This window comes from Gorilla gorilla, chromosome 12 (genome assembly GCF_029281585.2).
Source record: "Gorilla gorilla gorilla isolate KB3781 chromosome 12, NHGRI_mGorGor1-v2.1_pri, whole genome shotgun sequence".
In the NCBI taxonomy this organism is placed as follows: Eukaryota; Metazoa; Chordata; class Mammalia; order Primates; family Hominidae; genus Gorilla; species Gorilla gorilla.
In genome coordinates, this window is record NC_073236.2 from 139,575,809 (window position 1) to 139,597,953 (window position 22,145).

Consider the following 22,145-nt stretch of genomic DNA (forward strand, 5'->3'; position numbering starts at 1 on the left):
TCCTTCCAAACTGTTCCAACCTCTGCCTGTTATCCAGTTCCAAAGTCACTTCCACATTTTTGGGTATCTTTACAGCAGCACCCCAATCCCAGTACCAATTTACTGTATTAGTCCATTTTCATACTGCTGTGAAGACATACCTGAGACTGGGTAATTTATAAAGGAAAGAGGTTTAATTGACTTACAGTTCAACATGGCTAGCTATGCCTCACAATCATGGCAAGAATGTGAAGGAAGAGCAAAAGCATGTCTTACGTGACAACAGGCAAGAGAGCATGTTCAGGGGAACTGCCCTTTATAAAACCATCGGATCTGGTGAGACTTACTCACTATCATGAGAACAGCACAGGAAAAATCCACCCCTGTGATTCAATTACCTCCCACCAGGACCCTCCCACAACATGTGAGGATTATGGGAGCTACAATTCAAGAAGAGATTTGGGTGGGGACACAGCCAAACCATATCAGGTGCATATTTTAGTTTGGTGAACATATGCATTCATGGAACTATCATGCCAGTATCTGAAGGGTACATGTTGGTCTTTGGTGAAAACATGCATTCATGGAACTACCATGTCCATATCTGAAGAGTACATGTTGGGATTTGGTGAACACATGAATTCATGGACCTATCATGCCAGTATCTGAAGGGTACATGTTGGGGTTTGGTGAACACGTGTATTCAGGGCACTACCATGCCCGTATCTGAAAGGTACATGTTAGTGTGTGGCAAACACATGCATTCATAGAACTAACATACCAGTATTTGAAGGGTACATATTAGTGTGTGGGTGAACACATGCATTCATGGACCTATCATGCCAGTATCCGAAGGGTACATGTTAAGGTTTGGTAAATGCATGCATTCATGGAACTACCACTCCAGTTGTGTTAGTTTCCCATGGCAGCTTTAACAAATTACTGCAAATTTCATGGCTTAAATGAACACACATTTATGCTTACACAGTTCTGGCAGCTAAATGACCAATGGGTTTCACTGGGACAAAATCAAGGTGATGGCAAAGCCCTGCTTCTTTTGGGGGCTCTAGAGTCCATCTGCTTCCTTCCCTTCTCCAGCATCTGGAGGTCACCTCATTTATTGGCTTGGGTCCCTGAACTGCATCACCTTTTCTTTCTTGTGTCCATTGTTTTCTCATCTTCTTCCTCATCTGTCTGCAAATCTCCCTCTGCCCCCCTTTCATAAAGACACATGTGATTACATTTAGAGCTCACTGGGGTAACCCAGCATGATCCACAAATTTCAAGCTCCTTAACTTAATCACATTTGCAAATTCCTTCATCCATGCAACATTCCCAGGTTCTCAGGATGTCTTTGGAGGCCATTCTTCAGATGACCACACTAGTCAAGATGGGTAAATATCTCTGTTGTCCCAGGACATCCCATTCTGCTCCAACTGCATCAGGAAACAGCCAGTAACTCCTGCAGACACTGAGGCTCTGGTTCCTGTCAAGACAGTGTCTGTTCTTAAACTTCCTATCAAGAGAATCATGCAATACTTACTCTTATGCCTGGGTTTTTTTTTCCTGACCATATTTTTCAGATTGTGTTGTTGTGTGCAATTCCTTTATATTGCTCAGTAGTATTTTGCTGTATGTATGATTGTATCATCTTTTTAAAATCTGTTTTCAGATTGATGGGTACTTGGATTGGTTAAGTCTTTGGCAATTATGAGTAAAGCTACTACAAACATTCTTGTACAAGTATTTTTGTGGATGGTTATTTTTATACTTTTGGGGTAAATATCAGTGCAGTAAAAGAGTCATAGAGCAGGTGTATTTTTACCTTAATGAGAAAATGCCCGTTTCCAAAGTGCTTGCAAGTTCTATGGCCCTTCCTGAGCATCTGTGAGTGTTTAAGGTGCTTTGCAACCACCTCAACAATCAGTGTGGTTGAATTTTTAATCTTAGCAAATGGTATACACTATGCAGAGTGGTATCAGCTGACATTAATTACATTACCCTCATATCTAATATTTTTGATATTTTAATGTTTTTATTGAACACGAATATATTCTTTAGTGGAATATATGTATAAGTCATTGAATCATTTGTATTTATTTATTTTTGTTTGTTGGAGCTCTATATGTTCTTTACAGAAATGTTTTGCATGATATGTGTATTATGAATATTTTCTCTAAGCCTGTTTTGCTTTTGTGTTGTCTTAATGATCTGTTTTAAATAGAAGAATTTTTAACTTTGATACAGCTTAATTTTTCAATTTGTTCCTTAGGTAAATGCCTCATTTTGTTCTCTGTAAGAACTTTTTGCCTACTCCAAGGTTGCCAGAATATTCTCCTATGTTTTCTTTTAGAAGCTTAATAGTGATAGCTTATATTTTGTATTAATCTATGAAACATAATTTACATGTGTAGTGAGAAGTAGGGATACAGGTTGCTTTTTCTCCACGTTTTCTTTCAGTTACTCCAGCACCGTTTAAAAGAAAATATTCCTTTCTCCATTTAACTTCTCTAGAACTTTTGTCAGAATTCAATTTACCTCCCATGTGGGTGTCTATTCTGTGCTTCTGCTTGTTTCATTGATGGAATGGTCCATGTGTGTACTAATATCACACTGTCTTTTTTTTAAATTTATTATTATTGTACTTTAAGTTTTAGGGTACATGTGCACAATGTGCAGGTTAGTTACATATGTATATATGTGCCTTGCTGGTGCGCTGCACCCACTAACTCATCATCTAGCATTAGGTATATCTCCCAATGCCATCCCTCCCCGCTCCCCCCACCCCACAACAGTCCCCAGAGTGTGATGTTCCCCTTCCTGTGTCCATGTGTTCTCATTGTTCAGTTCCCACCTATGAGTGAGAATATGCGGTGTTTAGTTTTTTGTTCTTGCGATAGTTTACTGAGAATGATGATTTCCAATTTCATCCATGTCCCTACAAAGGACATGAACTCATCATTTTTTATGGCTGCATAGTATTCCATTGTGTATATGTGCCACATTTTCTTAATCCAGTCTATCATTGTTGGACATTTGGGTTGGTTCCAAGTCTTTGCTATTGTGAATAGTGCCGCAATAAACATACGTGTGCATGTGTCTTTATAGCAGCATGATTTATAGTCCTTTGGGTATATACCCAGTAATGGGATAGCTGGGTCAAATGGTATTTCTAGTTCTAGATCCCTGAGGAATCGCCACACTGACTTCCACAATGGTTGAACTAGTTTATAGTCCCACCAACAGTGTAAAAGTGTTCCTATTTCTCCACATCCTCTCCAGCACCTGTTGTTTCCTGACTTTTTAATGATTGCCATTCTAACTGGTGTACACTGTCTTTATTGCTGGAGTTCTATAGTAAGTCTTGAAATTAGGTAGATTGTGTCCTGCTGTTTTGTTCTTCCTTATCAGAAGTATTTGGGTTATTCTGAGTCCTTTGCATTCCATATAAATTTTAGATTTAGCTTGTAATTTTTTTCAAAAGCATACTGTTGAGATTTTGATTGGGGTTGCATTGAATCTAAAAATCTATTTGTGGATATTTGAATTCTTAACAAGATTGAATGTCTAAATTAATGAAAATAGTTCTATCTCCATTTGCTTAGGTCTCCTTTAATTTCGCTATATATGTTTTGTTCATTTTTATAAAATATGCTCCTAAATACTTTGTTTTTTCATTCTATTATAAATAACATTTCATCTCATTTTCCACAAGATTGATGCTACCATATGGAAGCATCAATTTTTATATTTATTTTGTGTCTTATAGCCTTGCTAAATTCACTTACTAATTCTCATAGTTATTTTGTATATTCCTTAGAATTTTTTGCATAAATAATTGTGACACTGTGAGCAAAGACAGTTTTGCTTCTTTCTTCTCAATCTATATACCTTTTTATTTCTTTTTCTTGTGTGATTGCACTGACTAAAAGCTCTGGTTCAATGTTGACTTGACATAATCAGAAAGAATATCTTTGTCTCATTCCTGACTGTAGGAGGAAAGCCTTCAGCATTTCACCATTAAATGAGCTGTAGGTTTTTCATAGATGCCCATTAACAGATTAAGGATGTTTCTTTTTATTCTATGTTTACTCTTGCTGAAAGTTTTCTTTAACATGAATGCATGTTTAATGTCATCAAATATTTTCTACATATATTAAAATGATCGTATCATTTTTCTTCTTTATTCTGTTAACATACTGATTTTTATTGATAGATTTTCAAATGTTAAATCAACCTTGTATTCCTGGGATATATCCCACTTGATAATGATCTTTTATCCTTTTATTTGCCAGTATTTTGTTACAAGGCTTTTGAGATTATGTTCCTGGAGAATAATGCCTTTGTCATGCTTGGTATCAGGGCTGCGTGGGCTCACAGAATGTACTGCAACGTGTCCTCCGGTGTCCTCTACTCTCTGTCAGAGTTTACGTTTCTGTTATTCCTTCCAGCATTATTCTAGACAGCGCCACCTAGACTCAAAGCATCTTTATGGCAAGGTTGTTTTTATAAGCTTCAATATCCTTTAATACAAAGGTTCAAATTTTTTACTAGACATATGGTTATTCAAATTTTTAACACATTTTTGTGCCATTTTTATTAAGTTGTATGTGAAGGAATTTCTCCATTTTCTCCAAGTTATCAAATTTACTGGAATAATTTTGTTCATAATATTCCCTCATAATATTTCTAAATTTTTGTAGAAATTGCAGTGAGATCTGCTTTTTTATTTCTGATGATAGTAAGTTTGCGTTTTCCCATTTTTCTTGATTGGTATTTCTAGAGGCTTGTATTTTTTTTTCCTGTTCAAAGAACCAACTTACAGTATTTATAATTGTCTTTATTGTTTACATTTCTCTATTTTACTTATTTCAGCTCTTTATTATTTATCTTATTCTATTTATTCGGGTTTAATTTTTTTCTTTTTCTAGTTCCTTAGGTGGAAATATAGAATACATTTATTGTTATTTTCTAATATCAGCATTAAAAGCTCTGGATTTTCTTATAAACACTGGTATTGCTATGTTTATTTTCATAGAGTTCAAATATTTGTAAAAATGTTTCTAGGGCTTTCATCCTTTTCCCATGAGTTATTAAAAATGTGTTGATTTAATTTCCAAGAATTTGGGTGTTTTCTAGATTTGGGGGCAGTTGTATCAATTTCTGAGAAACGATGTTAAAAATCTTCACTATAATTTTGTATTTGACTTTTTCTCCTATTCATTCTATCATGCTTCTTTCATTTATTTTGAGGCACTATATTCAGCTACCTACATCACTAATGATTATTTGGTCTTCCTACAAACTTGAAATTTTTATAACCATTAAACACTCCTTTTTATTTCTTGTAATAATTCCTGCATTTAAGTCTACATTATCTGGTACTAATATAACCAATTTAACTTTCTTATATTGATTGCCTGGTATTTTTTTTCATCATTTTACTTTCAACTTATGTTTCTTTATATTTAAAGTCTCTTGCAGGCAACATGTAATTAAGTCTTACATTTTTATTCAGTCTGACAATCTCTGCAATTTAATTGTAATATTTGGCCCATTTACAATTACCATAATTATTGATATAGTTGGGTTTCCAACTTGAAATCTTAAGACTGGCATGCGAATGAAGCTAAGCTATCCTGATAAGTGAAAAAACAGATGGTGAATAAATAAAAAACCTCAGCTGATAATTAGCTAACCCCTGGCCAACACCCTGCCAAACACCAGACTCTTAAGTGAGGCCATCCTACATCATGCATCAGCTGCCTCCAGCCACCAACAGACCTGCCAACTATCCACTGAATGAAAGAGCCCTCCAGAGAGTGGCTGAAGAACCACCTGTCTAACCTACATAATTGTGAGCTGAATACAATGACTATTATTTGAACCACTAAGTTTTGGCGTCATTTGTTACCTAGCCAAAATTAACTGATACACTATCTCACTGACTACTGTTCAATTAATTGACTAATTTAATTATACTTTCCTCTGATTATCCCACCTCTAATTTAGTCCAAATATTTTTTTGCCTGATAAATTTCCCACATTATGGATCTATCAAAAAATCTGTCAAGCCCACTTTTTGATTAAAAAAAATTTTTCCTAAATTTCACTTAGTGGATGATTTGAGATTGTTTGATGTCTAAGACTTCTTCCCATCTTTGAGAGATGACATGTTTTCTCAGACCATCACACTTCACCTACCTAAGCTTTCATTCTAATAATTAGGAGCCCTATTTTTCTTTTACTATATTTACTCATCCTTTACCTTTCCCGTTCTTTCAAAAACGTATCTTCAATATTTTATCAATTATAGCACCTTACCTAGGCAACCAAAACTCTCACTCATGTCTACTATTGAATCAGTACTTAGGTAGGAACTATAGTGTTGCTGAGAAGAATTAATGGCCCTGAAAATCAAAACACATGGGAATATTTGTATATTTATATATAGTCATCCTGAAAATATTCCAGGGAAAGAATGAGACCCTTTAAAAAGTGTTGCTGGTCATCAACCCACAAATATGTCTAAACATAATAAGTTTGTGGATATAGGTCATGGGCACATTGTCGTCAATATATGTCACTGATGAGAAAAACTAGCTCTCAAGCTTACCTCCATCCTGCAGATAAATCAGGATATAAACTGAGAACTTTGCCACAGCCAGTGCAGAGGGCACTCAACTGCAGTCACATGCTATCAATACTGGTGAGAGTCCCATGTTCTTGCTGATTATGGCATAAAACAAGATTTTGCACAAAAATGCATTTAACATTTTATTTTACATATATATATGTATATGTATATATAAATTTCCATTTACTAACATATTTGGAGCCCCAGAATAATTTTTACTATAAAATTCAGGGTGCCTGAGAAACAGCTCCAAAGACCAGAATATGAGGTATTGCTGTTGGCTAAACTATATTTGTTTTCATGCCCTTGCATTCTCAAAGCACAATGTTGTATTTATGGGAACGCTATATAAAACTTGGAAAATTAAACAAAAACAAACAGATATGGTTTGATTTTGAGTCATGGGAGTTCAAAAATTACCAGCTCAAAATGTGTTCATGGGACCTTCATGACTCTCATCTTTTAAAACAATATCATGATAGACGTGGCAAAGATACTTAACACATGCCACCAATCCCACACCATCACTCCACTTCTGAGCCATAAAATGTTTCTCTTGGGCCTGACATAGCAAGAGAGAGTTCCAGGTTCAGCAGGAGGCATCCCAAGGGTGTGGAAAATAAGAAACCATGAAACTTGGTACATCTGGAAACACTGAGCTGTATGTTGCAAGACAGGGGTGGAGAAGTTGACAGAGGCCTATAAGCAATCTTTGCCAGCCAATTTGCTCTATGAAGAACTATCTCTTCATCCATCTTCTTCTCATGATAGCTGTTGGGCATAACTATGGAACTTCAGAACTTAAGCTAAGTTCAGCAAGCAGAGATTCATTTTCATATTTACCCTCATAGATTCTAAAACACCCAGTAATTGTTTTAGGTATTCTAATTATTTATATAACCCTGTAAAGTCTAGAGACCTGCATAGAAGGACTGAAGGTAGAGACAATGTCCCCCAGCTGCACAGGATCAATTTAAACCATTTTTAGAATCTTGTTCTAGGTACCAAATGCCAATCTGCAAATCTCTTAGAGAGCCTGGGAACCCATGCTTAACCAAAAAAATCCACACAAGAACACAAAAGCTCCATCTAAAGGAAAGATGTTTCCTGACAGCGCGCTCTCTCTGAGCTCAGCAGTTGCTGTTCTCTGACACTGATGTCCACTCATCTGGTCATGTGGCTTACTCTCCTCTGCATATCCTTCTTTCCCTTCATTTTCTCCCAAAATGTAGAGAATGACAAAAGACATAAAAAACAAATGTGGGCCCTGGGACATGAAGAGGACAGAAATGAAACACTTTATCTGTCACACAAATGTCTATAAATTTCTGAAATAAGTTGGCTTTTTCACACCAGCACTATCAAGATTTTGTAGAAACACCACACGGATGGAAGGAGGAAGACAGAAGCGGAGGAGATTAAAAAAATGGCAGACAGGAGGCAGGATTAACTTGCAGCTCCCACTCAGATGGACAGAACAGCATGTAGAGACCCACATTGTGAACTTTTGCTCCAAGAACTACTGCAAAAACATACCAAGAAAGCCGAGAGAATCCACAGACTCTTTAAAGCAGGTGGATTGCTGCTGCAGGCTCCATGGAACATCTGAGGAACTGTGAGTCTGCTTGCTTTCTCAGCGGGAGGCTTGTACCCTGGGGCAAGTTCTCAGCCCTGCTCACCAGCTGCCTAGAAATAAACTCGGTGCTTTTGTGAGGCACGGTGTGAGTGAGACTAGCCTTTCAAGCTGTGGGCTGTGTAAAAGCTGGGTGAGGCTTGGCTGCTGGCATTCGCCCACCTCCATGGCAGTCTGTGTGATACAACAGAGATGGCCCCTGGGAACATAACTCCATTGGCCTGGGAACCACACCCCTGTCCCCCACAGAAGCCACAGCAAACCCCGCCCAAGAAGAGTCTGAGCTCAGACATGCCTAATTCTGCCCCCATGTGATGGTCTTTCTCTACCAGCCCTGGTAGCCAAAGAAAAAGAACATAATATCTTGGGATCTCTATGGCTCCACCCACCACCTGATCCTCCCTATACTACCACAGCTGATGTGCTCTTGAAAGCACCACCTCCTTGACGGAGGCCAACCAACACACAACCAGCACACTTAACAAAAATACAACCAAGGACCCCTCACAGAGCCCACTTCAGCCCCCTGCTACCTCCATTGGAGCAGGTGCTGGTATCCATGGCTGAGAGACCTGAAGACAGATCACGTCACAGGGCTCTTTGCAGACACTCCGCAGTACCAAGCCAGAGCCCAGTAACTTCACTGGGAGGCTAGACCCAGAAGTGAAATAACAATCACTTCAGTTCAGCTCTCAGGAAGCCCCATCCCTAGGCAAAAGGGGAGAGCACCACCTCAAGAGAGTACCCTGTGGGACAAAAGAATCTGTACAGTAGCCCTTGAGTCCCAGATCTTCCCTCTGACATAGTCTACCCAAATGAGAAGGAACCAGAAAAACAATTCCGGTAATATGAGAAAGCAAGGTTCTTTAACACCTCCAAAAGATCACACTACCTCACCAGCAACGGATCCAAACCAAGACGAAATCTCTGAATTGCCAAAAAAAGAATTCAGAAGGTCGACTATTAAGCCAATCAAGGAGGCACCAGAGAAAGGTGAAGTCCAACTTAAAGAAATTTTTTTAAAAAAAGATACAGGATATGAATGAAAAATTCTCCAGTGAAATAGATAGCATAAATAAAAAAACAATCACAACTTCTGGAAACGAAAGACACAGAGGATTGCAAAATGCACTGGAAAGTCTTGGCAATAGAATTGAACAAGTAGAAGAAAGAACTTCAGAGCTTGAAGGCAAGACATTTAAATTAACCCAATCCAACAAAGACAAAGACAAAAAAATTTTTAAATGAACACAGTCTCCAAGAAGTTTGGGATTATATTAAACAACCAAACCTAAGAATAATTGGTGTTCCTGAGGGAGAAGAGAAACCTAAATGTTTGGAAAACATATTTGAGGGAATAATCAAGGAAAACTTCCCCAGCCTTGCTAGACACCTAGACATCCAAATATAGGAAGCTCAAATAACACCTGGGAACCTCATCACAAAAAGATCATTATCTAGGCACGTAGTCATCAGGTTATCTAGAGTCAAGATGAAAGAAAGAATCTTAAGAGCTGTGAAGCAAAAGCATCAGGTAACCTGCAAAAGAAACCATATCAGAATAACAGCAGATTTCTTAGGAGAAACCCTACAAGCTATTATAGAAAGGATTGGGATCCTATCTCTAGCCTCCTTAAACAAAACAATTATCAACCAAGAATTTTGTATCCAGCAGAACTAAGCTTCATAAATGAAGGAAAGATACAGTCTTTTTCAGACAAACAAATGCTGAGAGAATTCGCCACTACCACACCAGCACTATGAGAACTGATAAAAGGAGCTCTAAGTCATGAAACAAATTCTTGAAATACACCAAAATAGAATCTCCTTAAAGCATAAATCTCACAGGACCTATAAAACAACAACAGAGTGGAGGAAAAAAAAAACAGGTATTCAGGCAACAAATAGCACAACGAATAGAATAGTACCTCACATCTCAATACTAACATTGAATGTAAATGGCCTAAATGCTCCACTTAAAAGATACAGAATGGCAGAATGAATAAGAATTCACCAACCAAGCATCTGCTGTCTTCAAGAGACTCACCTGACATATCAGGCTGACATAAACTTAAAGTAAAGGGGTGGAAAAAGATATTCCAGGCAAATAGACACCAAAAGCAAGCAAGAGTAGCTATTCTTGTATCAGACAAAACAAACATTAAAGCAACAGTAGTTAAAAAGACAAAGAAGGACATTATATAATGATAAAAAGGACTAGTCCAACAGAAAAATATCACAATCCTAAACTATGTGCACCTAACACTGGAACTCCCAAATTTATAAAACAATTATTACTAGACCTAAGAGACGAGATAGATAGCAACAAAATAATAGTGGGGGTCTTCAATACTCCATTGACAGCACTACACAGATCATCAAGACATAAAGTCAGCAAAGAAACAATGGACTTAAACTATACCCTAGAAGAAATGGACTTAACAGATATTTACGGAACATTCTACCCAACTGCAGAATATACATTCTATTCATCAGCATATGGAACATTTTCCAAGATAGACCCTATGATAGGCCACAAAACAAGTCTCAACTAATTTAAGAAAATCAAAACTATAGCAAGTAGTATCTCAGACCATAGTGGAATAAAACTGAAAATCAACTCAAAAAGGAACCCTCAAAACCACGCAAATGTATGGAAATTAAATAACCTGCTCCCAAATGATCATTGGGTCAACAATGAAATCAAGACGGAAATTAAAATATTCTTTGAACTGAATAATAGTGACACAACTGCAGCACTCAAAGGAAAGCTCATAGCACTAAATGCCTACATCAAAAAGTCTGAAAGAGCACAAATAGGCAATCTAAGGTCATGCCTCAAGGAGCTAGAGAAACAAAAACAAACCAAACCCAAACCAGCAGAAGAAAAGATATAACCAAGATCAGAACAGAACTAAATGATATTGAAAAAAAAATACAAAAGGTAAATGAAATAAAAAGCTGGTTCTTTGAAAAGACAAATAAAATTGACAGGCCATTAGTGAGATTAACCAAGAAAAGAAGAGAGAAGATCCTAACAAGCTCAATTAGCAATGAAATGGGAGATGTTACAATCGATACCACAGAAATACAAAATATCATTCAAGGCTACTATAAACACCTTTACGTGCGTAAACTAGAAAACCTAGAGGAGATGGATAAATTCCTGGAAATATACAACCCTCCTAGATTTAACCAGGAAGAAATAGAAACTCTGAATAGACCAATAACAAGCAGCAAGATTGAAATGGTAATTAAAAAGTTACTAACAAAAAACAGTCCAGGACCAGACAGATTCATAGCTGAATTATATCAGACATTCAAAGAATTGGTATCGATCCTACTGACATTATTCCAAAAGATAAAGAAAGAGAGAATCCTCCCTAAATCATTTTATGAAGCCAGTGTCACCCTAGTACCAAAAGCAGGAAATGACTTAGCAAAAAAAGAAAACAACAGATCAATATCCCTGATGAACATAGATGCAAAAATCCTCAACAAAATACTAGCTAACTGAATCCAACTGCATATCAAAAAGATAATTTACTGTGATCAAGTGGATTTTATACCACAGATGCAGGGATGGTTTAACATCCACTAGTCAATAGATGTGATACACTACATAAACAGAATTAAAAACAAAAATCACATGATCATCTCAATAGACACAGAAAAAGCATTTGACAAAATCCAGCATTCCTTTAGGATTAAAACCTTCAGCAAAATCAGCATAAAAGCTACATACCTTAAGATAATAAAATATGTCTATGACAAACCCACAGCCAACATTATACTGGAAGGGGAAAAGTTGAAAGCATTTCCCCTGAGAACTGGAACAAGACAAGGATGCCTACTTTTACCACTTCTATTCAACATAGCACAAGAAGTCTTAGCCAGAGCTTAGACAAGAGAAAGAAATAAAGGGCATCCAAATCGGAAAAAAAGAAGTCACACTGTTGCTGTTTGCTGATGACACGATCATATACCTAGAAAACCCTGAAGACTTATCCAAAAAGCTCCTAGAACTGGCAAATGAATTCAGCAAAATCACTAAAACAGCATGGTACTGGTACAAAAAAAAAAAAGACATATAGACCTGTGGATCAGAACAGAGAACCCAAAAATGAAGCCAAATGCTTACAGTCAACTGATCTTCCACAAAACAAAAATATAAAGTGGGGAAAGGACACCCTATTCAACAAATGATGCTGGGATAATTGGCAAGTCACATGTAGGAGAATGAAACCAGATCCTCATCTCTCACCTTATACAAAAATCAACTAAAGATGGATCAAAGACTTAAATCTAAGAACTGAAACTATAAGATTTCTAGAAGATAACGTTGGGAAAACCCTTCTAGACATTTACTTAGGCAAAGAGTTAATGACCAAGAACCCAAAAGCAAAACCAACAAAAACAAAGATAAATAGATGGGACTTAATGAAACTAAAAAGCTTCTGCACAGTAAAAGAAATAGTAAGCAGAGTAAACAGCCGACGCACAGGTGGGAGAAAATCTTTGCAAACTATGCATCTGACAAAGGACTAATATCCAGAATCTACAACAAACTCAAACAAATCAGCAAGAAAAAAAAAATCCCATCAAAAAGTGGGCTAAGGAAATGAACAGACAATTCTCAAAAGAAGATGTACAAATAGCCAACAAACATATGAAAAAAATGCTCAACATCACAATGATCAGGGAAATGCAAATCAAAACCACAATGAGATACCACCTTACTTCTACAAGAATGACCATAATCAAAAAATCAAAAAATAATAGGTGTTGGCATGGATGTGGTAAAAATGGAACAGTTTTACACTGTTGGCAGGAATGTAAACTAGTACAACCACCATGGAAAACAGTGTGAAAATACCTTAAAGAACTAAAATTCCTTAAAGAACCACAATTTGATCCAGCAATCCCACTCCTGGGTATCTACCCAGAGGAAAAGAAGTTATTATATGAAAAAGATAATTGTACATGCATGTTTATAACAGCATAATTTGCAATTGTAAAAATATGGAATCAGCCCAAATGCCCTCAATCAATGAGTGGATAAAGAAAATGTTGTATATATATGTATATATTATGGAATACTATTCAGTCACAAAAAAGAACGAAATAATGGCATTTGCAGCAATCTGGATGGAATTGGAGACCATTATTCTAAGTGAAGTAACCCAGAAATGGAAAACCAAATATCGTTTGTTTTCACTCATCAGTGGGAGCTCAGCTATGAGGATGCAAAGGCATAAGAATGATACAATGGACTTTGGTGACATGAGGGAAAGGGTGGGAGGGGGGTGAGGGATAAAACACTACACATTGGGTATGGGGTACATGGCTTGGGCGATGGGTGCACCCAAATCTCAGAAATCACCACTAAAGAACTTATTCATGTAACCAAACACCACCCATTCCCCAAAAACCTATTGAAATAAAAAAAAAATAGAATCTGAGCACACACATACACACACACATACACACAAATAAATAAATACATTTTTAAAAAGTGAAAAAAAGAAAGAAACAGCACACTGCATTGGTATGAGCACCGCACCAGAGCAGGAGATCACGTCGGAGCCTCTGTCTGCCTGCCACACCCTGCTCAAAAACAACAACTACAAAAAAAAGAAGACTCCAAAAAAGAATAGAGGTCTCTAAGGTTTCCTTGTAGCGCTAAAGGTTTCTGTTCTCAATGCCTGTTGTGTCCAGCCTGCCTCAGGGCTCAGAAGGCTGCCTGGGAGGAGCCGACCCCTCCCCGTCCAGAACAGCTCAGCGCTGTTCATAACTTAAGGAGCCGTGAGACACCATCATTGTCACTGAGATGCTCATCTGGGAAGCTGACTCACAGGTTCTTTCTGCAAAGCACCAAGGACAGTTTGTTGAAGAGAACCTGAGAATTCTAGTTGAAATTCATGGGAATCGACTTCTGAAGAAACCTAGTGCTATAAGGGACAAACAAACAAAAAGGCCCTCAAGTGTCTGGCCTTGAAGCATCTAGAGACGCCAAAGAACTGACTGCTGAGTGGAGTGTTCCTGGGAGGCCAGTGACATGAGTGGTGACAGGCCAGGTGTGGGTGGCGACTTTACACTGCCCGGTGTAGCTTAGAAAAGGTAAGGGAACATGAGCGTGTCAGCACGGTCCGCAGGGTCCTGCAGCAGGAAGACAGTCTTCCCATAGCTGATCACCCCTTTAAAGTAGGTTTGCCACTCCATCTTGAGATTCTCATCCTTCTCACCAATTTCCCAAAGTAGCAACACGTTTTTCCCTATCTGTTTGCTTCATGTGATCTCAAAATCAAAGTATCACATGCGCAACGCCCTTCCTTCTGCATGCTCTCGACCAAGAGCTCCCTGGAGCAGGGCAGTCCTGGTGAGCCTGCCCTGTGTCTTACAGCGGTATTTATAATGGCCAATCCTCAGGATGGGCCCACTTTCCCACGCACCCTCCTTGTCACATGGCTCCTCTCGCCTCTCTTGCCACCCGGCTGCTTCCTGGAGGTGCAGCAAGTGAAGGTGGGCGTGATGACTGAGACAGGTTTTATACTAATCTTTTTAGATCCAAAGTAAATGTGTTTTAATGTCTAAACATTAATATTACTTTAGATGCTTAATATACTTTTAAATTTATTTTATGGCACGGCTACTAGCCTGAAAGAGAAACACCACACTACCAGCTGCATTGGAAAAGAGGATAAATTACTACCAATTGTTCCTTTAGGTTAGACACCAGGTTAAACATTTTTCATTTATGAGCTAACTTCATGTACACAATTATCCTACGTGATAGGGACTCTTGTTCCTGTTTTGCAGACAAGGAAGCTGAAATGTAAAACTTGCCTAGGGTCACATAGTCTGAATACAACTCTGGGATTCTGACTCCAAAGCCACACCCCTCCTGCTCCTCCCCACCTGCCCCACCCACATCCTCCTGTCCCCCTGAGCACATCCTCTGCCATCCATGGCTTCCTTCTATCTGGGGACACAAAAGCCTCTCTTTATGCCTGGCCAGACATCGCAGACGAGTATGGTAAAAAATGACCTTATACATCACAGTTGACCTTTTCGCATGATTTGCCATAGGTGGAGTGGGTGGAACCTGTACACACATTTCCATCTTTCACCTGTGGGATTCAAGAACTGTAGAGAACAGTGATTTACCCATGCTTTTTGTCAGTAGCAAAGCTAGGATCTGCTTCTCAGTCTCCATCTCTGTGATCACCCACAAGCCAAGTCCTACTCCAGCTACACACAGGACACAGGCATCCACACAGGGGGCAGAGCACACTTCCCTGAAAGCAAATGGTGTAAGTATTGGTATGTATCACTTGAATGAGACTTTTATGCAACTTATTTTACCTTATCTTTTCAAATCCAAAGTAAGTGTGTTTTAATGTCTAAACATTAATATTATTTTAGATGCTTAATATACTTTTAAATTTCTTTTCTGGCATGGCTATCATATTGTCTATAAATATAGGTTAAAATGTTCTACCAAAAGTATTATTACGTAGGCCATGGAACCTCATGAATTGTCTCAACTCTTGCCTAAAATGTCAGCGCTGGGTGATTTCCAAGTTGCAGGGACTCTGTGACTCCGATAGAGCCCTGGGCTTTTGGGTCCATATCACTGGGGTTCATTATCCAGCACCCACGGGTGAGTGGGACCCTGGGCTTTCAGGGCCATTTCACTGAGATTCATTATCCAGCATCCGCGGGTGAGCACGACCCTGGGCTTTCAATGCTGTGTAACTGGGGTTCATTATCCACACCCACAGATAATATATCTGTATGTCTCGGGCTGTGCTGGTCACCAGAAAAACAAGAAGTGAGATGGGATCCTTGTCTATTGAGGGCTCAGGGCTGAGTGGAAATCCATCCCATTTAGCCTGGTCCATGGCTCCAGCTGCAGACATGGTCCCCGTCACTGCAGATGGAGCGGAAGCTGACATCTGTGCTGCAGGACAGAGCATCTCCACATGGGCTACCTTGCACTGGCTGTCAGGAAGACCTGAATGTCTAGAGGTTTTCTCTCCCCGGTCTTTTTCTCTCTTGCTGTGGCCTTTGCCTTTCTCAGCAATGTGCAGAGCTTCTGAATTGACAGGCTTAAGAGATGAATATGGGTCTAAGCCAGCAACAGTTTTGATCGCCCATTGTGACTAACCTCACATCACCTGATGACAATTTCCACAGCAGCCTCTCCAGAGCCACTTCCGAGAAGGATGTGGTCAAGATCAGCATCCATTAGTTGGTACCTACAACCAGGCAGGTACAATTCAGATGTCACATTGCACCCAGGACCAGAAGGCTAGGTTTGACTGGGGCGAAAGCATGAGCCCCATTGACTGGGGTGAAAGCATGAAACCTCCCTGTGAAAAGCGCTCAGAGATGAAGAGAGGGTGTGGGGAGCAGCCCATGGCAGCTGGCATCACTCTGTGAAGTCAGGAGGCACCTGCTCATCCAGGAATACAGACGCAGTGCCCCAGGCCCACCAGGCAAACCAAGTTGGAGCAGAGACGTAGAAGCCTAGGGAAAAAATGTTTTCTGCTTTTGTTTCTTTATTTTACGTGATAATAAATGGGGGAAGAGAAAGAGTGGCCCAAGTTTATAGAAAAGAGTTGGGATTCCTATTACTAAAGGCTTGCTAATTCTTTTTTCTTTCTTTTATAAAAAAAATAACAATCAAACTTTTAAAATATATCCATGGATGGAATGAAAGGTACAAAGCGGTGCGGTAGACAGTTTCTCAGCACACCTCTACGTGGCCAGCCCCTCCCTGGAGTCACCACGGCACTGCCTGGCGCTTTTCCTCCAGACCAGGCCTTGCTCGCTGAATCCTAAACCCAGGAAAAGCATCCCAGGCTCTAGGTCCTGCCGTAACCAGCGTGGATCAGGAGTTCCCACCGGAAATTTACCTCTTAAAAACTTAGCAGTGAGCTGTGACCACACCACTGCACTCTAGCCTAGGCGAGAGAGTGAGACCCTGTCTCAAAAAAAAAAAAAACCTACACTAAAAGTTTTCCTTCCCTGAGCTCTCCTCCTCCACTCTGTAGCTGAGAACTTTAAACATGAAGGAGGCAGTGACCCCACCTGCCTTTAATTAAAAGCTCAATCCCACTGCAGAGCACCCTTAGACAACAACTTCTTCAGGATATTTGAAGTGTCAAGTCCAATCGAAAATGGAACCCGCATTCTAATCTCCGCTTCATAATGAGCACATGCTGCGTTGACTGCACGTGAGGTCCAAAGTGAAGGGGCTGTGGGCCCCGGATGTGCCGGCTCAAATCAAGCAACCCTGTGGCAGGTGCGCGGAGTGGCTGGCCCCCTCCAGCCTCTCTGCAAGCGTAGCACCGGCTGTTTACATCTTGGTGCTGTTCTGTCACTTACTAAGCCACCAGGGGAGATGAAACATTCTAGCTTTGGTGGTGCACAAGTGAGCGCCAGCTGTTTACATCTTGGTGCTTTCTGCCCGCACACACGCCCACACACATGCACCCACACACGTGCCCGCACACACGCCTGCACACACCCGTGCACACACCCACACACACACCCGCACACACGCCCACACACACGCCTGCATACACGTGCCCAAGCACACACGTGCCCACACACACGTGCCCCCCACACACGCCCACACACACACACCCACACACGTGTCCACACACACGGCCGCACACATGCCTGTGCACACAAGACACACACGCCCACACACAAGCCCACACACACGCCCACACACACATGCCCACACACACGTGCCCACACACACGCCCACACACACGTGCCCACACACACGCCCACGTACACGCCCACACACGTGCCCACGCACACACAGCCGCACACACCGACACACACACATATGCTCACACACACGTGCCCACACACACGCCCACATACACGCCCACACACGTGCCCACGCACACACAGCTGCACACACACCGACACACACTCACACGCCCGCACACACATGCCCACACACATGTGCCCACACACGCCCACACACACACGCCCACACACACGTGCCCACACACACAGGGCCACACACACTGACATGCACTCACACACACCCATGCACACACACCTGCACACACGTGCACACACACGCCTGCACACACGCCCACACATGCCTGCACACACACACGCCTGCACACGTGCCCGCACATACCCGCACACAGGCACACCCGTGCACACACACCCACACACCCGCACACACACACACCCACACACACATGCCCAGCAGATGTCTTCTACCAGCAGGGGAACGTGGGCAGCGAGGCCTGTCTCATGTGTTCCTAAAATGTGGACACGGGAGGGCACATCCTTGCCGGCCTCCCTCGCCATTCAGCCACGTGGGCTCAGCAGCGAAGCTCACCGCCTTCATTCACATTCACACTCGCGTTTATTCAGAGCAAGTGAATAAACGTGTCCTGATATTGCACTGTAACTGGTAAGTTCTTTTTCAAAAAGAGGGAGTATTCAGTATTTTATTATTTCTGCTTATTGAAACAGGCTCTTTTTTGGCTGACATCAGATTGTACAAGCATCTGCTTGTTGCTCCATTCCAAAAGCAATGTGAAAATCTGGTTTCTTAGTCTTTCCTCATATTATCACTACTACAACCATGGCTTGGATTTCAGATTCATGCATCCCTAAGCTTGGAGGCCCATGTCTGGTGAAGCTGATTAGCTGCAGGGCAACAGGAACTGGATCCTCGGGGATAACAAGAAAGAACCAGTCTCTTTACAAACACAGAAAAACTTTTTGCCAAAATGACAGGTTCTCCTGAAACTGAGAAAGTGTGTGTGTCACCCTGATACCACATCCCGTCTCTGACTCATCAAGTGTTTCTCTTGCAATCCCCCTGTTGAAAGCTGGTGCAAGGGGCTGTGAGAAGCTGGGAGCGTCCAGGCGAAGCCCAGCTCCTGCCAGGCCCTGAAGCAGCCGTAGCCATCACAGCACCATCGCGGCAGCCCTGACCTGGCCAACGTCCTTCCACCCTCTTACCTGAACCCCAGTGTCCGGGCCAGGACAGGAGACAGACTCTCAGCTTCCGGTCCTTAGAAGCTGCCTTCTGCTTCCATATCCAGGTCATTGTCACACGGTACAAAGCCTCTGCCACCAGCAGGGCCGAGAGCTGCGGGCTCTGATGTTCGTCCCATCATATAAATGTGTTCATCAAACTAAAGCCTTAGACTCTCCTCTTTTGTGTGGGCTGACAGCTCTGACTGTACAAGAGAAAATGGTTTTGCCAAAAAGTGAAAAATACCATTTACTTGGGGGAATGGTGAGTCATTCTAACTGAATTTGCAGGAAGCCTGCAGGGGTCCTACAGGACAGAGGTCAAGGAGGTCATGCTGCCGGGGTCATATGCTAATTAGCAGAACAGCTGGGACCAAAACCTGCCTTGAATGAGGTGAGCTGTGCAGAGCCGCTGGGTCAAGACCCGGCTACACCACGCTCAGGAAACGAGTCTGCATGTCTCTCGCCGCTCGAGCGCTGCCTCCTACAACACTCCTCCCTGAGTCAGCTCAACAAAACTCGTCCATTTTCCACTATTCAGGGAGTTAAACTAAATTTCTTATCACTTGTTTCAGCCACACTGGCCCATGCCGGGCAGCTCAGGACCATCCAGGCCTCCCTCAGGCCACCTACATTCAAGTTTCCCAGGATGCTCTCAGACCAAGGTGGGTGGTGACCCTCATGCACCCCCTATTTCCGCCTCATAACCATCTATTCAGCAATGAGACAAAAATCCCATCTGAACTCTATTACATAATATGCAAAGCATATGCCCTAAATTACAAGCGCTATTCAGTTTTCATACAGGAAACACTGTCTGGGTCCCCATAACAAATAGAAACACTCTGGGCCTACCCTGTCTTTTGGTGAGTGCTTGCTGGTTGTCCTAATAAGAGAATCTTCCTCTTGGAATATTAACTGCTATTTTTATTAATTAGGCTCTTCTGAACAGTCTTTCTGCAATAACCATTGTAACACTGTTTAAATAGCTTTTTGTGTTAAGACAGGGCCTTCAATATCATCTAAGTAAACCGTTTTGATTTAAAGATAATTAAAAACCTTTCTGACTGAAAATTTTCCCCAATGTCCTGTTTAAAATTTCCACTCTTGGTCAAATGAAGTAAATGAATTGATTTAACCATTAAAAATATTTATTGAGCATCTACCATGTTTCAAACATTCAGCTAAACAGAGCAGTCTATCAGAAACACAGTAGGTGCATTCCAGTCTCACCACACAGCTTTGCTGACCCCACAGCCCCCCAGGTGCTTGCTGGCATCCTAGCCTGTGGGCACTGACCTGCTGCCATGGCTGAAAGCTGCGTATCCTCAGGAGAATACGAGAGAGCATCGCAAGGGACGCATCCTTGGGAGAAGGTAAAGAACACCGCGAGGGACGTGCTAGAAGCTGCTGGCCTGTTTTCAACCCACAGCCCCAAGAGCCACTGGCTCAAGACTCCTGGGCTGAGGGGCCACGGGGCCACCCCTCTGCCTTCCCGCACCCTGTGCACTGCATGGCTGTCCACTTTGCAGCCTTGGTTGCACTTTCTCCAGCTACTTGCTGTGGAAACTATAATAAAGTTCAGTCTTGAAGTCACTGGGTAACCTCTGTTTTATGGTTTTTAAAAAATCATTCCTCTTCTTTCTCCTCTCCTCAATTCAAAGACACCTGTTTCATAAAGACCAAGTGAGAAAATTAGTTAAGTGTTAAATAAATGCATGTAGAAACTGTATTAGTCTGTTTTCATGCTGCTGATAAAGACATACCCAAGACTGGACAATTTACAAAAGAAAGGGGTTTAATTGGACTCACAGTTCCACGTGGCTGGGGAGGCCTCCAAACATGGCAGAAGGCCAGGAGGGGCAAATCACGCCGTACGTGGATGGCAGCAGGCAAAGAGAGAGCTGTGCACTGGAAACTCCCGTATTTAAAACCATCAGATCTCGTGAGACCCATTCACTACCACGAGAACAGCATGGGAGAGACCCACCCCTGTGATTCAATCATCTCCCACCAGGTCCTTCCACACACGTGAGGATTATGGGAGCTACAAGATGAGATTTGAGTGGGGACACAGAGCCAAACCATATCCACGAACAAATACACTAAAAGCCAAAACCAAAGCAACCTCTAAGCCTGACAAGTCAGCTGTCCAGGGGCCACTGCCCCCCCGCACCCAGAGAAGCTTCCTGGTGGCAGTGAGATGTCGCCAGGACAGGGGACCAGAAGACAGGAGGGTCTGGCCACGGTGGTGAGGGACCCCCAGCAGGTGCCTGGGCTGCAGACAGACGCCTCAATGTTTTCAACTTGGGCAACAGAGCCACACCATCAAGACAGACAGCCTTTCACTCACTGCAGCCAAGCCTCTCCATACCTTCCCAGTCAGCAGCAGTTGTTTCAAGAGATTTCGAAGAAGAAACAGGTTCGACCTCGATGCCAGCTCTACACAGCAGTGACAGAATAGCCCCAAGGTTTAGTCACCTAAAGCTAGTGAGAGAGGAAGTACAGGCGAGCCCCCAAAGCTCCTGTCCAAATGGACAGAAACCTATTTGTCTTGGTTGCCTCCTGATCCCGGCCTCAAACGGTGCTTTGTAATCTCTGTGTTTTCTTTGGATTCACTGAAGTGGGGGATTGTTACGCATTTGTGAGCTGCACTAAATGCTACCTCTTTCAGTAACAACTCTCCCAGGATTAAAGATGACAAAAAAGCCACTGGCTGGCAAGCCCCGAAGCTGAACACAGACCTAGATGTGCATCACCCTCCCCACAAGTTATTTTTTCCACCGAATTAAATTCCAGTTGTTTACAAGCACAGATACCTGTGTTTCTCTGGTCAGAAACGTGATGTGGCCCATTGTGCGGAAGCCCAGA

General features: G+C 41.6%; 1 long non-coding RNA gene across 1 annotated transcript; it reads right to left on the reverse strand.

The window, feature by feature from the left end:
- Positions 1-179: 179 nt before the first annotated feature.
- LOC115933576 (uncharacterized) lies at positions 180-21,035 on the reverse strand. Its single transcript, XR_004069451.3, has 4 exons — positions 20,574-21,035; positions 19,260-19,480; positions 15,417-15,547; positions 180-1,465 (listed from the first exon to the last, which is right to left on the reverse strand). It is a non-coding gene; the product is annotated as an uncharacterized lncRNA (long non-coding RNA).
- Positions 21,036-22,145: the final 1,110 nt, after the last annotated feature.